Below are 15,798 nucleotides of genomic sequence, written 5' to 3'. Positions count from 1 at the left end.
ATAGATTTGAAGCATATAGGGAAAGCTATACAACAGTATATAATATGTGTATGCATCTTATAAAGTACATCTTTATGTGTCTGTATGTCAGCTCAATGTCTTTCTCAATGTGCGTTGTCCATATAAGCAAATAAGTTACAACATTAGTAATTTTTTTAAAAACGCGATTTAGACGAATTTGATATCAATTGATAAGTTTCTCATCAATCTAAATTGATCTGTGAAATATATAAATGTGTGAAAATGCAAGTAAAAAAGTTGACATTTTGTACTCGGTGTCGCTTGCGATATTACGGATCATCAACGGATCATCATATTCTACCTACGTGCCTCTACCCTTGCCGCTTTGAGATGGTACCATATAGTTCGATGATAATCATTTGAATGTTAGTGCTCCTAGATCTTTACAACACGAACGTTTATCTTAGAGTCGAATAAGTCATACCAATCGTAAGCACACAAAGATTTTGACAAATCTGGTATTATTTGATAGGTTTCTCATCAGTCTAAATTGATCTATGCCTACAGAAATGTGTGAAAATGCAACCTAGAAAAGTTAATATATTTTACCCATTATCCTTTGCGACTTTGCTATTACCAATCTTATATTCTTGTTACGTGCCTCTACCATTGATGTTTTGCGATGGTATCACATATCTCGATGCTGATACTAATGATATGAAGCATATACTTAAGCAATAAAACAGTAAAAGTTATGTGTATGTATCTTAAGTACATCTTCATTTCTCTGTCCGTGCGCCTATATCCTTGCAACATGATCGTTTTCTATAAGGCTAAATATGTCATGTTAATCGTAAAAAAAACCCAAAGATTTGGACATATTTGATATCCATTTATTGGTTTCTCATTAGTCTAAAACGACCCGTGTCAATATAAATGTGTGAAAATGCTACCTTGAAAGTTGCCTTTTTTGTCTCGGTATTGCTTGAGACTTACCGATCTTCATATCTTTGCCACCCGCTTCTACCCTTGCCGTTTTTTGATGGTCTGTATATAATCAAATAAGTCATGCCAATTGTAAAGAACCACCGATGTTAACACATTTGATATCAATTTATAGGTTTCTCATCCTCCAAATCTTTCTGTTTTTAAGAAACGTTTTTCTAATTCAACTAACGGGTCATCACGCTAAAATTATGCTACTGACAAATGTCATCTTAATATCCTACATACTAAACTTAGATAAGCAGGTAGTCTCATGAATTCCGACCTTTACATGGTGAATTTAGTTAACTCTTTCACGTGTGCATGTGCTTATGATAATGATGAAGTTGAGCACTTTGTCTATTGCCCCTTACCTAATGCCAAAGATCCCAGCTCTTTCGCTCTACCTTTCAATACACTTCTTGGTTAAGTCTAGATTTATCATTGAAAAGTGACGTGACTACCCAGCTACAATAAGATGTCTTTCTGCTTGTGTGATGACCCGTTAGTTAAATTAGAGAAACGTTTCTTAAAAATAGAAAGATTTGGAGGATTTCGGATAGCATCAGGGAGAGAGTTCTAAAGACGAATCGTATATGGTAAAAGGTCGTGTGAAAATATAAAGTTTGGTAGAGATTGGTGTGATACTTTGAGAGTAACGTAGACGATAATTAGATGCCTCATATCTCCTTTGTGGAAGAAGTTCGCTTAAATAGTTAGGTACTTGAGTATTTATAATCGAATACATAATGCATAATCTCTTCCTTTTCCTTCGTTGTGCAAACCAAAGAGTTTCCGCATAAAGAGACTATCTAGAAGAATTAATGGGTATAGATCTGGAACGATCCGTGTATCTTCCATCTGATTTTCCCCCCTTTATTCTGATCTTTCCGAATCTTCAATAGAGCAATTATCCCAGACTCCAGAAGTATATTCTAAGGTTGGACTTATGAATAGTGTATATAATTTAGCCGAAGTCAACAATTAGTCTGTATTTAGACGGTAGTGTTTTATCTCCTTTCTTATACATCGGTATGTCATACGCTAGCTTGCACTATGTTAGGAACACGCTGGCTGGGAGTGATTTATTTAAAAGTATTTGCAATGGAACATACATTTCTTCAACTATACTTGTACAAGTTTATTACTTATTGGATTGGTTCCAGCGGTTTTGTTTAGGTCAAGACTAGTTATTACATCAATAATTTCTTGTTTATATATAATGATGGCAGAAATAAAAGTTTGATTTCTAACTTCAAAATGCGGTAACTGTTTATCATAATTTTTTAAACGTGTAACATATCAAACTTGCGAGTTCAACAGATCGCACTTCTCCTGATCACTTTTTGCAAATTTAGATGATCATTTCGTACGTTTCAGTGGAAGTAATAGGTTCCATGTCTTTGTAGAATGTACTTGTTATCTCATTATTTTCCAATAAGGTCGAGGATTTGATCCGATGGCAGGGGTTGAACCTGCATCCTTTCGGTCGCAGGTCTGAGACGCTAACCACTGAGCCAATGTGGCTCCTCTTAAGATTAATATACCCATATGATATTTTCCAGTATCATACGTAACTATATGATACGTTTAATAACACCCAATAACTCAGCAAATGCCGGCATGACGACATATGAATTGAAGGTGTAATGACGAATGTAATTTAAAGTCAATTATGTAACCTATTTTTATGCTTTTTATTGAATATCATTTCTGTCATGTGATACACATAACATAATCTTACATTTAAGATTATTTAAAATGAAATTTATGAAATTCATTAAATAGTTTCAATCTTTTGCGACTCTCGTAAAAGATCCTTCATTGTTGTTCATGTAATTTTACATGTCATTATATTCCTTTATTGATTTGCACTTTGGTTATACAAAAGAGACAACTTTGTTACAAAAGAGACAACTTTGTTACAAAAGAGACAACTTTTGCAATTTAAAACTTATTTCATCTATACTACACTAGTATAGCTCATGAAATGAAGGCAGTTTACTTGGCCTCTAATTCATCTATAGGGAATGATACCTGCGGGAGACTGCTCTATCTGATCAGTGTGTAACTATGGAAACGGTAATTTAGTGACCTCTTCTCCAGCATCGAGCTTTAGGTTAAGACTGAAATTCGTTGTCTTATGTAATGTTCTGTCTCTGCAGTTTAAAGCTGGGAGAATTATACAAAGAGAAAAGCAAGTAAACCCTTCTGTAAACGGAGCAAACTCGCACTTTTACATTGTAAAACTAATTTCTCTTACAATCATTTATGAATAATTAAAAATTACCGAGTAGTAACTAAGAATATATAAATTCTTTAGATGGAGACCCAAATTTCATTTTTTAAATTATCGTATTTTTTTATGTTTACTTTCCAGATACATTTTAAAAAAATTTCTCAAGAAAATATGAAATCTAACAAAAGATGAACGAAAGTCTTATTATTTTGATTTTTTGTAAAGAGCAAAGAAAGAAAACTATTGATGACATAACCTTTCATCATGACATATACACACTAGCCTCCACAGAAGTACTTTTATGACAGTACGGTTAAAATAGAAATAAATATGCATATCCAGTTGTAAACTTTCCCGATTTATGACTAAACATTTATACTGTGATAGGGTATTCTTAGTAAGTAAAATGTGTATTATACAATAAATGAATAGGAGGTATTCGATGAATGGACTGCATGCATTTCAGGTGCAGTGGCTACTCAAGATTATTTACTGATGCACAAACTAGTTAGAGTTGTCATACTGGTTGTCATTCCAGGGATACTGACAGTCAGTGATTTCCACCTTGTAAAATCTTTCCTCTAGGGCGGACAATAATAATAGTTTCTGAAGCTGATTTTATTAGCAATGGTTTGCAAAACAACAACAAATATCCTTGTGTTTTATCAACTCATTATGGTTCCGCTGCTTTGATAGAACAAAAAGGAATGCTCTTTATTGTTTTATGAATGTTATGCCCTGTGACAATGGCCAACATTATGCAGGTCACGATCACTTTGGCATAAACTTATTTTATGCATGGCAGTTGGAAACTACGAAAATCTTCTTAGAGGCGAGCTGTATAATCGGCAATTACATTGTTATTCTGAAAGAGTTCTGATAACTAAATAAAAAAGTAAATAAATAAAAACACCAACTTTTATCATTAAAAGTTGCCAAGTGTTGTTTATACATTGTACGTGGCGTAATTCGTAAGTTTACTCGGCATCTTTTCAACTCAGTAACGCCTGGTAACGGTCATAATTTTACCTAAATATGTGGGTCCTTTGAGAGCATCGTAAATGTATGGAGGAAAAGAAATTGTCTTTTATGCTCATCTCAAAAGATTTGTTTGTATTTCTGCGAAATAGTCATGCCTAACCAAAGAATAGCAAAGAAAATCCCCCCCCCCATTGTAACTACAAAACCTTGAACAAGTGCGAAGTTACCAGTTAATTTTATTGTTTGTTTCTATTTTTCAAGTTGTCTTCGTGTGTGTAAATTGAAAGCTTGTTATTACTAGTCAATATCGTCAATCATATTTGCTCCACTATTCCATGCAGATAAGAAAGGAACTAATTTTGTGTTGAATTTGTGCCCCCACCCCCCCACCCCACCCCGGCACGGTACAATAAACAAACACTTGATTGAAAATAAAATAAAAGAAACTAACCTTGCATTGTTATAATGTATTCCTTCTTTTTTCATCATGCGAAATTTAGAGAACAAAATATATCAACGAACTCCGTAAATGTAGCGGATGCCGGCATGCGTATGCATCCTTACTGTGTGTGTATCGCTAATGTCAAATAAAAAAAAAATATCGCAAAAGAAACGAAAATATCACCAGATTGCTTGAAGGCGCCTGCCATTCACGCATGATAAGTTACAAGGTGCAAACGGACCAAGATTGTATTGTATCCAGGTTAACTATACGACGATATCTCGCAAACAAAATAAAAATCATTATTTTAAAGAACATACAATGTGACTGCAAATGATAATCTTTCGCTAGTATGGGTTACGAAAGTATTATTATTTATTTTTTTTTTTTTTTTGGGGGGGGACGCACCAGACAGATGCACCCCCCACCACAAAAAATAAAGTGTTTTCATGTACTCTTGTATACCCCAAGATGTGTGTGCTTGTTTAAAGTTTTAAGAAAGGAATTTTGATCAAACGTTTAGTTTATAATTAGTCCCAGTGTTTTCTAAAGGGTAGTAGTCTGAAACATGGGTCTTATTCCCATTTTCAGATTTCATATCCTTGATTTTTAGTGATCTTTGCCAAGGATTTCCTATGTTCCGTGTATGCTATGTGTATCAATGCTATGGTGTGTGTATGCTACATAGTCTGTGTATAGGGACAGCAATACTATGTCAAATTTGTCGCTGTTGTCTTAATATATATTTTTCTATGGACTTTTCAAATTTATTTGTTTGTCCTGGTATACATTTAGTTGCTTTTGAATTAATTTCAATTTAGAATTCCGGCGAGATGAACGGTATACTACCAGTTGAAATTAAAATAAAACCTATTGTTTTATGTGAGTGACTATGGTGTGGCGTTTCTCACATTAAAGTCTATTTTCAAAATGAGGCAGGTTGTATTCGAGTCAGGGTCCGCACTTTCTTTAATTATTTGTGTTTCTCCCAATTCGAGTTAGGCCTCCTCTCTAGTATTTCATTTATAATGTAAAAGAAGTAAATATCCAACCCAAAACCCCTTAGGAAGCTTTATACATTTACGGGTTTGGTTTTAGCATGAAAAACATAAGTGACATCTACAAAAATAATAAACTGGTAAAAAGACTAGAAAAACCAAGGACCTTTAGAAGTATAAAGGAACTTTTATGTAAATATAGGGAAAATGAGGAACTTTGGGGAATTGAAACTAAGGAAACATATAATTGGATAAGGGAAAACTTAACCTCTAAAATTAAAAATAAAGTAGAGGAGGAAATATCTCGGTTAATTGGGACAGACCTTGGAGGTACTGGACCAACATCGGCTCTCCAAAAATACAAAGCTTGATATTCAAATATCTACACGACATATGGCTGACTGGTAAAGTGGCACTCCGAAGGAGAATGATACGCATACATGAAAAATATCTCATGTGCAAATGTGCGAACTCCACAAAATCTCATGCGATAGCACAGTGCGAGTTTAGGAAACAAGACAGGATACAATTATTATGGAGATATCCAAGAAATAAGAATACAGAAGAAACCAAATTTTATATCAAGACGGCAACTTTAACAAAAATTTAATAGGAAAAATAACAGATTACATAACTAAAACCATGATGGCATGTGACCAAGTCATAAACATAAAAAAATGAATAGGCCAATTTTTTTGTAATCCTTTCAAATTAATTAGAAAAAAAGACCTTCTAGGAAGACTTGTGAATGGGAGGGACGGGGCTGCAAAGGTTGAAAAGAAGGGGAGGGAGATGGGGTAATGGATAGTCTCCCCTTAAAGGGGACCACCACAAAGTGAACCCTTGCCCCCATACCCCCACCCCGGATTGGAATCTGCTGTAGCCGCCACCCTTTTAATTTCTTATAAATTTTCCTAAAAAGCTTCAGTTTCTTTTCATTATCCATTAAAATTAAAATTAAATAATTAAATAGACTTTAATTATATTACGCAACCTATCACAAATCTTAATTATCGGGACAGAGAAACTATATGGGAAAAGTACGAGATAATGACGTCATGGGCTATGAAAGAGTCGGGGAAAACACCCCATATAGGAAACTTTACATACAAACACGAAAACAAAGGATCTAATAAGTCTCTCTTCTAATTCTATTCGCTCTAAATGTGCAGCTCTCGCACTGCACGGTAAATCCCCACTGTGTGTGTGTGTGGGGGGGGGAAGAACAACCATTTTTAGAGATTTTGGCAGAAATCCAATGAATAATTTGAGACGGCCTAACTCTAGGTGGGAGAAATACAAGCAAATAAAAAAGTGTATGGACTCCAACTCGAGTACAGCGGATTTCAATTTACAAATTCAATATGTGAATAATGACACAATATATTTGCACACAGAACACATTAAAGTTTTTTTTTTCTTAATTAAATTATAATACACCGTTACTTCGCCAAAATTCCAAAATATATTAAATAAATAAAAATAAACCTTTTCTTGATCCGATTATAAGGTCCTAAGATTACTGGGGAGATTTGGGGAAAAAAAAATATAGGATATCCCAACATGGAAGCAAAATATAGCATACACAAACTATAGCATATATACATATAGCACACACGGGATATAGGCGACCTCTAGCCAAGGTCAACCAAGAGTATAGAGAAGGGATTTCAAGTCAGGTGATGGAAAGATGGAAACCTACTCGGAAAAACAACCCTATAGATAAAACTAAGTTTAAAAAAAAATACCCCGTTAAAAATTAGAATTAAATGTTTTTTTACCTAAATTCTTTTGCATAATATAAAACAAACAACACATGGGGGGGGGGGGAATAAATACACATAAAACACCATCATTTTTTGGAAAAGTGGGGGGGATCTGTCTGGTGCCCCTCACCCCCCACCCACCCCAGTACTTCGTCTTGTGGGGATAAATGTACGTCATTTCCTGCTGGCGTCCTCTATAGGTGGAAAATCGTAGCTAAGTAATAGTGATGTATACTTTTATTTCGAGAAATTAAATTATTTTTTCTGTACACTTGATAGTTTTTTTTTTGGTTCTTTTTGTTCAAGTATAACTACTTTTAATCATGTTATGCAAATCTGATGCAAAAAGAAAAATGTTGGTGCATGGCCGGTAACTTTTATTCGTCATGGCAACGGAAATTAAATTCCGCGCATGCGCATTTTGTGTGGGAGCACAAAAAACCCCACACAAAAACAAGCAAGTGAATGCAAACATCTACTAAAACAAGCCATTATGTGAGAACTTGGCCTGAAAAGAGCAAATATAGGTACTATAAAATGTTGTCTAGTCTCGGATTTGACAATCCTTATTTTTTTATGCTGATGAAACATTTTTCAGTAGAATTTTTTATCCTACAGTTTAAATGCCTATATTTACTGTTTATAATCATACCTGTTCAAATGTACTGGTCACATATAATAATATCGTCGAAATATTAACTAATACCATGCTGGATTTAAATAGAATGTCTAAATAATCATAAAACTAAAGGTGTAATTGATTATAACCAATATATATTTTTTGCAATAACAAGATAATGAGATCCGAACATTGACCAAACAGTACTTAGAGAAATTCAATATCGATTAGTTCATCCTCAACCTCCAACTGATATACTTTATTGCAAGGGGTAAATGGTACCCTATTGAAATGGAACCGTATTGAAAGACGTGTTAGGATAAAAGATACCATTGTTAAAGAATATTCTGACCGACTGAGATCTCAACATCGTACATCATAGCTGAAAACAGTGCAAGCCAGTATACATATTTGCATTATGCTCACGCAAGAAATATTGCATCAACCAAAGGGGTTTCTTGACCGAGCGATGTCAAGCCCTTGCGCGAATCCCGCTACGAGTCATAAGTTTCCCCTGATTCAAAGGAATCCTGTACAACTACTTCTGCAAACTGGAAAGTCCAACGCGTCCATTCTATCAATATGTTACTCTAATTAATACATGACCACAAATCCCAATTTCCCAATTGAATGTCAAGGTCACAACTGCAAAGCTTCTCTTCGTTAACTTTCCGTAACTTACCACCAGTATTTCACGCCGTGAAACTATACAACTCAACAACCTAATACAGGGAACCGTTTTTACTACGCCACCTTAGGCCATTTAAATCATGATTTTTTTGCTTAATTACGCCTGTAACTTTGTAATATATTTACCACCATAGCAACAATAAATGGCGCCTGCCGACGGCGGAACAGTCCTTTCCTGTTGATTCCATTGTATAATTTACCAATCTCCAGTCATAAATACTGCACCTGGAGTCACACGATCAATTCACGCAACTAGATTTGAATAGGGACTACTGAGTGACAGGGACACCCATGCGGCTCTGACCTGAATTCACCAAAAGTAAACCATGTCATCTTGAAACTCACTTACACTTCACTCCGTAACGTTTGCCCCTAGTAACTGGCTAATTATTTCGGTCTAAAGACTATAATCCCAGCACCGACTTCCCATATTCAAGCAAGTATATAATGAATCCTTAAAATGGAGAGCTGTAAACAAATGCGCATACTCCAAAATATATTACAATATTATACATACTTTGGAATTTTATTAACTATTTTTGTTTATATATTTTCATTGTACTCGTGAATGGGCAATGTGATCTTGCGTTCTGCCTTGCTTATAAAATGTATTGTCTTTGGTCAACAAAAGTTGATTTAGAGTGGATAAGAAAAGAAGTCTTGTTAAACGATGATGGAATTAAATAAACACTGGGGACAATATCGTACGTTGCATCAAAATGATAACACATAAATCGCAGAGATTAACTGAGATTTTGCTTAACGGTCAATCAGTCCGCACTCGCAGTAGGGAAATAAGTGAATAATGCAAAAGCCGACCATTGTCTGATAATCGACGTACATCTGCCACTGCCATATATTGTAAAAATCCCATTACTACAGGGAAAAAAGAATTAACTACAACTGCTTCTTTGGGGCGTCATGTGTGACCAGTGTATATTAGTATTGTCTTAGAAAAATATTGCGACAAACCAAAGTAAAGAAAACAGTCACTTTTATCAATCAGTCCATATCGTTTTACAAATTATACTGAATAATTGACTTCAGTAGAACTCAGAAGAATGTATTCCTGTAAGCACATCACGATTGCGGTGTTTGTACATTTATATAAAGTGGGATCATTTTACAAGCAAAGTATACATTTAAAAATTAATACTACAAATGAGACAACACATAAGTACATACGGATTATAATCGTGAGATGGCAAAGAATGGTTCATATGTTGAGAGGTAACCAATACACCAACAAAATAAGAGTTCGTAAGAACATCTTATTTCCTTCTAAGATATACTTAGCCATAATGCAAATTGTTTCATAATATGAAACATTTAAACATATTCCGACCATGCTGGAAACAAAAATAGTAAATTTAATTTAGTTTAGAGTAAACTGTAAGTTAGTTCTTTCCTTTTGGCATGGTGTCTGAATAAAAAAGTATATTTCTCAAATTTGCTAACCACTACACTGTCATTATGTAATTAGATACCTAATTGTTGTACCATGGTTGTATACATATATCTATAAATATATATAGTTTTGTGGACATGTACGGTTGAATAATACCATCCCGTGTTTGTGTAGGACAATGCGTACATCACAATCGCACTCATAAATTTGAATCGATACCATCTCATGAATGGTTAGGGGCCGTCCATTTAGTATGTACGCATAGAGGGGGAGGGGGGTAACCCAAATGCATAGGCTTGCGTATGGAGGTATGCTGATAATAAATGTACGCATTTAAGGGGGGGGGGGCGCTGAAACGTCGAAAATAAGTTGTATAATACGTATCCTGTTCGACTTGGTTCAGTAGGCTTTTGCATTTTAGCGGACACAAGACAAACTTGTCCCACCCAGTCACACTATCCTGACAACAGGCCGGCTAATCCGAACACTAACCTCTTAATGATCGGCACCAAAAGTGGCAGCTGCTAGTACCATTTTTTATGTCTTTAGTATGATTCGGCCGGGGTTTGAATACGCGACCACTCGCATCCGAGGCGGACGCTCTATAGACACATTGCACCATCGGAGAAGTCGCTTAGAAAAGAATGTACGATACTGGTTCCTGTTTTTCATGACAACTCGACCTGGAGACCTACCTGATGGAAAATGAAGGCGCATTATAAGGTTATAATATACGAGTCCACAAAATTATTAAAATTATAATTTTCCAGCAAGTTAGTGTCTCTTAGCATTTGACAAAGTCTGCTTGCAGTTGCGTACTAAGGGGAGGCGGGTTACAACATACTTCGATGCTAATACTACTGATTTCAAGCATAAAATTTAAGCTAAACAACAGCATATAACATGTTTACATATATTATTAAGTACGTCTTCATTTGGCTTTCCGTGCGCCAAATGCCTTCCAACACAAACATTTTCCATATAGGTAAATTAGTTGTACCAATCTTAAACAACCATATATTTCGACATATATAATATCAATGTATAGGTTTCTCATCAGTTTAAATCGATCTGTCCCCCCAAAAAGTCGAGAAAATTAATAATAAAAAAGTTGGTATTTATGACTCATTATGGCTTGCGACTTTACCGATCTTCATATCCTTGATATGTGCATCTACCCTTCCCGTTTAGCCATAGTATCACATACTTGGATACTAATACTATAGATTTGACTGATATAACTAAAGATGTACAACATTAAATAATATGTGTATGCATATTATTAAGTACGGTTTCATATGTCTGTTTGTGCACCCGATGCCTTCCTATCCGAACGGTTTCCATATAGGTGAATAATTTATACCAAAAGTAAACAAACACAGCTTTTGACAAATTTCATATTAATATATAGGTTCTCATCTACCTACATCGATTTGTGCCAATAGACGTGTGTGAAAATACAAAATAAAAAAGTTCCACTTTTTACGGAATATCGGGTGCGACTTTACCGGTCTTCATATCCTTGCTACTTTAATACACCCTTCCCGTTTTGTGATTGTAGCACATACTTCGATGCTAATATTAGAGATCTGAAGTATAGAATTAAAACTATACAATATTATAAAATGTGTGTATATATTTTAATAAGCACGTCTTTATTTGTCTGTCCGTGCGCCTAGATCCGATCTATACGAGAGTTTTTCATATGGGCGAATAAGTCATAACAATCGCAAAAACAAGGTTTTGACACATTTGATATCAGATTAAAAATTTGATTTTAATTGATATGTTTCTAATCATACTAAATCGATCGGTGCCAATAGACATGTGTGAAAATGCAAAATAGAAGGTTTTGTTCTTTTTACTGAATATCGGGTGCGACTTTACCGATCTTCATATCCTTGCTACGTGAATCTACCATTGCCGTTTTGCGATCGTACTACATATTTCGATGCTATTGCTATATAGCTAAAGCATATAGTTAAAGCCGTACAACTGTAAATAGTATGTGTATGTATCTTATTAAGTATGTCTTCCTTTGTCTGTCATTTCGCCTAATGTCTTCCTATACGATCGTTTTCCATACAGGTGAATAACTCATAACAATAGTAAATAAACCCCGATTTTGACAAATTTGATATAAATTGATAGGTTTCGCATCAGTCTAAATCGATCTGTGATAGTAGAAATGTAAGAAAATGCAATATGAAATTTTTGGTATTTTTGACTCTGTATCGGTTGTGAATTTAACGATCTTTATATCCTTGATACGTGCATCTACCATTGCCGTTTGCCTCGGTACCACAAACTTCAATGTTAATAGTATAAATCTGAAGCATACAAGGACAGCTTTACAACAGTATATAATATGTGTATGAATCTTATTAAGTACATCTTGATGTGTCTGTATGTCCGCCCAATGTCTTCCAAAGCGAGCGTTTTCCATATTGTGTATTGTTCCACTTCCTATTTTTACACTACCTAATTTTGACCTAGTTTAATAAACACCCATTTCTACAGAGGACACATCTGTCGCAGCCTCGACATTTGTTTTACACATATCAGCATTGAGTCACGCAGACAAAAAGATTTGTCAAAAGTCATATCATTATTATTAATGAAGTGAAACAAGGACACATACGATGAAAAAAATAATACATTTCTCAAATTCACTTTTTTCCAACCAGGAAGTCCTCTTACAATCTTTACCAACTATTCTGACAAGGCAAATACAATTCCTACCATACCAAGCATCCAGTCTGCTACTCAACATGTGTTAGCTATGTGACTCACAGCTGATAACTGCATCTCCAACACTTTTTTAGAATTGTGTTTTGTGTTTTACATGAATATGTCATTACTGATTTTCTGAGGTGGTTCTTGGATATTTTACTTTGGAGTAATGAACATGAAACACACGTTTATGGTATATTTCATAAATAAATCAGCATCCTCTACATTACTGTTAATTTAAATAAAGTACATGTATTACTATTAGGATTTTTCTCTCAAAAATAGGCAATTTTACTTTAATACTAAATTTTCAAACGTCCAATAAACTAATCTTGATATTTAACTTATTTTGACAAATTAATTCTTTCTAACTGTCTTCTGTCTCCTATTATTTGCACTATTAGATAAATAAGTTATGAAGTATGCAAAACAGTTTTGTACCTTAAACAGTACATGTACATTACTAATTAGCATTATTGAAAACTTCTTAGATATCATAATAAATAGTATATATGTAATTATGTATGGTGCTTTTTGGCGACATTGGCATATTATTCACTCCACATCCTGGTTCCCGGGCAGTTGTGATCTCTCACAATAATAATCACGGGCACAGCGGCTCGTTACAAAGAAAATCAACAGATGTGGGTTCTAACCTGTAACAATATTAACATATTATATTGTTACAGGTTAGAACCCCATCCCTTGATTTTCTTTGTAACGACCCCTGTCATCATGGGCAGTAAATTTGAAACATACTACTTCCGGGTCAATCTATTTTTACCATGTAAGAAATGCTTGTACATAATGGGAGGTAACTCAAGTTGTGCTATTCAATTCAATTCATTAATGAAAAAATGGAAATAAATAGGTAAAAAGGCAATTATTTATTTTGCAGATGAATATTTATCGAATATTTAACATTCAGCAGCGTAAATATACATTTATTTTATTTATATTTGTGCCAAGAGTGCAGAAAAGGACGACGTGCTTCATGGGCAGATTTCCATCTGCCCACGAAGCTTTCATCTGCCCACGATACCAGTCCGAGGACGACAAAACTGCCCACGACCCACCTTAAATAATAGTATATATATATATATATATATATATATATATATATATATATATATATATATATATATATATATATATATATATATATATATATATATATATATATATATATATATATATATATATATATATATATATATATATATATATATATATATATTGCAGAATGAAATACAGATCACTTAGTGTTTAAAAACCTAATAATTACATAATCTTCTAACAAATTGTTCATTTCATTATCAGCAAAATTTTGATTCCTTATATATTTACAACAGTAAGTTCACTTGAAAATGGAACAACTTGTTGACGTACTGGAAATATTAGGGTATTTCGAGTCTTTAAATCATATTGTCTATCGATATATTATCTTCCATGAGTAATAAAAGAGAGGGATTCTTTTGAAGCTGTAAATATAATTGTAGCATTATTAATTACCGAATATTTTATACGATGTTGTAAAATGCTAGTTTTTTTTTATATAAATGATTGAATGTTCAGAATATTTCCAAATTGGTTCACATTATAGTGATATATTGTTTATGCACATTCCAGACGCGCCTCAAATAAGGGAAATGGTAAAGCCAGTTCTTTATCAGTCCTTTGCAGTAATGTGTACCAACTCTTGTGCATCTGAGTCTCTAATATATTCTTGGAAAATAAACGGCATATATCCGAATCATACAAGTCTCATACATGCAGATTCTCCAACAGTGATATACATAGATTTAGCAATGATGGATACATTTAGTAAGTTACAATGTCAAGCACCTATAGAAAACTGTGGGTGAAGCAGCTATAGAAAATTGTGGCAACGTATATAATTGCTGTGCTGTGGGCAGTAAGCCATACACAATTTTACCATTATGTAAGTACTTTCAAAAATTTAACTGAAAGTTTCTGTAATATTTCTCTGTCTATACTTAGGATTAACTATCTTCATTATGACCTAATTAAAACGATAAGGCCACAAGAAAAACAGAAGCACAGGTTTACATACGGGCAGAAGGCAACTGAAGAAAGGGAGAAAGGAAAAGACGGTGGATATATCGATATATGAATAGATAGGTAGATGGCAATACGTATAATCACTTTTTTGTATTTATGAAACTAAAACTCATATCGTTATTAAACTATATATATATATATATATATATATATATATATATATATATATATATATATATATATATACATAATGAGTAAAATGCTTTTTTGGAAAGCTTTATTTAATTATCACATTATAGTAATTTTAATTTTGCATTATCTATTTCATGTTATTTTCATTGTCTAGATATAATAAAATCGAGAATGTCCTGGACATAATGATTTGTTCGTCCGTCAATCCATTGTCCATTGTGATAATTTTTATTATTTCTTTTTATAGTCTTAACACAGACCTTCAATGAACCTTTGTTTCTTAAATGTGCAAGTAAAAAACGCAGAAATGATATTAATGCAAAAGGCAGTCAAGTAAGAAAAGGTTTAATAAAGTCTGAAAATGTTTAGTCTGTTTCAATCCAATGTAATTTCGCTATGAGACAGAATTACATCGAGCGTCATATTTTGTACATTTTCGTGGTACTTTCAATTTTGAAAATGGTCCACTAAAGGGCACTACGCTCATTACTTAAGTAAGCTTATTAAAATACCTGACTGACGATTGATTACAATCTTTCTTTTACATGACCTGTCGGGTATTATTCAACCCATAAGCAACAAAAGTCATTTGCTGGTCATTGTTGTTTCTTGCATAGTTTAAAATGATTCATGTTTGACATGCATTTGTACATTTTGTTTTCTTCAACTTCCCTGTCGGTATATAATTATGCGAGGGACAATATAATAGATGAAAATTCTGATAAAATTGGAAATGCTACTGGACTAGGAGACTACAATAATG

The sequence above is a fragment of the Sinohyriopsis cumingii genome, chromosome 8 (assembly GCF_028554795.1).
Source record: "Sinohyriopsis cumingii isolate HCF-2022 chromosome 8, ASM2855479v2, whole genome shotgun sequence".
In the NCBI taxonomy this organism is placed as follows: Eukaryota; Metazoa; Mollusca; class Bivalvia; order Unionida; family Unionidae; genus Sinohyriopsis; species Sinohyriopsis cumingii.
The sequence above is the reverse complement of the archived record's forward strand: the minus strand, read 5'-3'. Positions refer to the sequence as shown.